Genomic DNA, 2,413 nt, shown 5'->3' with positions numbered 1-2,413 from the left:
GGGGGATGTGAACATAGATGGCATTTCTTTGGGCCGCTGCCCCTCGAAGATGGGTGGGGCACCCACCCCATGGCATCCTGGCCCTAAAGACAACCCCTTCCGCTCTTGCTGTGCAGACGGTCAGTTACCTTCTTGGCAAATGGGGTCCTCTCAGCACCCAGAAATCCAGACTTGGGCAGCGAAGTCAGCAAGACACAAGCCAGAGAGATCCCCAGGTAGTTTGGGGTTTAGTGCCGGGATGGACAGTGAGGGATGTCAGTGCATATCTACTTGTTTATAAGCACACAGCACATTTGTGGGGTGATCACATATTCATACAACATGCCTGCAGGGAGCAAGATCACGGTCACGGACACTCACACATACTATCACACACATACCGTAACACACACATACTAGAGCACTACCACACCCTGACTGTCATTCTTAGTGACACAGCTCTGTTTCAGGCTCAGGTGGGTCCTCCAGGGCCTCATCCTGGGACCCTGCGGCCTCCCTCTGTGTTGGGGGCCCAGTCCACCTTGATCTGAACTTCAGGAGCACAACATCCAGTGGGGAGAAACAATACAAAATCTAGGTCCTGTGACAGCTGTGTCCCCATTTCTCTCAGCCAGGTCAGAGGTCACCGGGCCCCTCGAAGTGTGTGGGTGTGCACTGCGGAGGTACAGGCCAGGAACCCTGTCTCCGGAAGCTGAGTCTAGACAGGTGTCAACATAAGAAGACAAGGTCAGCAGGCACAGACCTGACTTAACCTACTTGGCAGTCTGAGGACGTGCACCTAGTCCTGGCAGCCCTATGGCGGGGAGGGATCTGGGGTGTCAGGGGAGCCAGTGTCCAGCCTGCAGGTGAGAATGCCAGGAATTGTGCTTTTTTGGGGGGAGGGGGCTCTCCCAGGACAGCTTCCCCAACTACAGAGACTTGCCCGAACAGAGTGTGGATTTGGGTTTAGTGCAGGATGACCAGGAGAAATATGCCCAGTTTCATGCCAGGGCTGGTGGCCTGGCGGGCCGGAGGCAGGAAGGAGGAGGGCACAACTGTGGTTTATGAGCCAGTGAGGCTTGAATCAGGTCGGGGCCGAGCAGAGCGAGGAGCTGGTGCTCAGGGGCCCGGCCAGAGGATGTGGGCTGGAACACAGCAGCAAGACCATAAACAAAGCTGGGCCCTAGGCAGAAGCCACTCGCCAGCCCGGTGGACTGAGTTCTCCACCGTTGGGGAAGGAAACTCCTGTCTTCATATCAGAAAGTGATTTAGAGGCTGGAGCAGAGCACTATGCGAGGTCAATCTGGGACTTAATCTGGTTTTGATCCCCGGCTTTTTCTATTGTCCCCCAAGCCTGCCTGGAGTGATTTCTGAGCATAGAGACAGGAATAAGTCCTGAACACAGACAGTTGTGGACTACCCCCCCCCCACCCAAGAAAGTGGTTTAGACTAAGCTGAAGAAGGAGCCCCACTCCTGCCCTACATCCCCAGAGAACAATAAAGGAGAAAGTTCAGGCTTTTGAACTCCAGTGCTTGTGAGGTTGGAGAGTCAGAGAGAGACCCAGAGCCTTCTGATAAGTGAACACTGGGAAGTCAAAGGCATAGGGTGCCAGGAAATTTATGTGTGCCGGATTTAGAGCGGTTTCCTGACCCAGAAGTGCCTTGAAGACAGGTGTGACAAGGACTAGGTGGGACAATTTTTGGGGGAATGGCACCAGGATCCCCAGAGCAGGCAATTGGTCCCAGCTTTCCCGAGGCCTACCTCTGTGGTGTTTGCTTTGCACCCAAAACTTGGCACTGCCACTTCTGTTCGTGTTTCCAGGTGGGCACCAGCCCCTGGATGTGCAGACCCTTCTCTGTGCCCATGTACCTACCTGCCTGCTGCCACTCCCCCTCCATGTTTGCAGCCACCAAGAGGCAGGAAGGAATTGCTGGCTGCTGCTCCCTGCCCTTGGGGTCCAGCTGAGGAAGCTCAGTTCATTTCCTGCAGGACTGCTTCCTCATGACCCCAAAACTGAAGACTTCCCATGGACAAGGAGGAAGAAACATGCGCTGGCTTTGGGGACTGTTGTGGAGCCTCTGAATTAGTGGGCAGAGGCAGTGGGTCACCCCCTCTGGGGCACTGAGCCCACAGGAACGTCCATTCCTCTGTCCAGTGATTGCAATTCACATCCAGCCTTCCAAACTCACATCCGTTCAGAGAGAGCTAGGAGGCCCCCCTGTCTCCTCCAGACTCTGTCCCCAGGTTATAGCTCAGCATCCTATCTGCAGCCCATTGCAAGACTGTTCCAACATCATTACTCATATCATTTTTATTGGGGGCGACTCAGTCAGCAGTACTCAGGAGTTACTACTGGTTCGGTGCTTGGGGACTGTCCCTGGCAGTGCTCAGGGATCATGTGGTGCGAGGGATCAAGTCGAGACCTCCAACTTG

Source organism: Suncus etruscus, chromosome 10, assembly GCF_024139225.1.
Source record: "Suncus etruscus isolate mSunEtr1 chromosome 10, mSunEtr1.pri.cur, whole genome shotgun sequence".
NCBI classification, from domain to species: Eukaryota; Metazoa; Chordata; class Mammalia; order Eulipotyphla; family Soricidae; genus Suncus; species Suncus etruscus.
Note: the sequence above shows the minus strand (reverse complement) of the source record.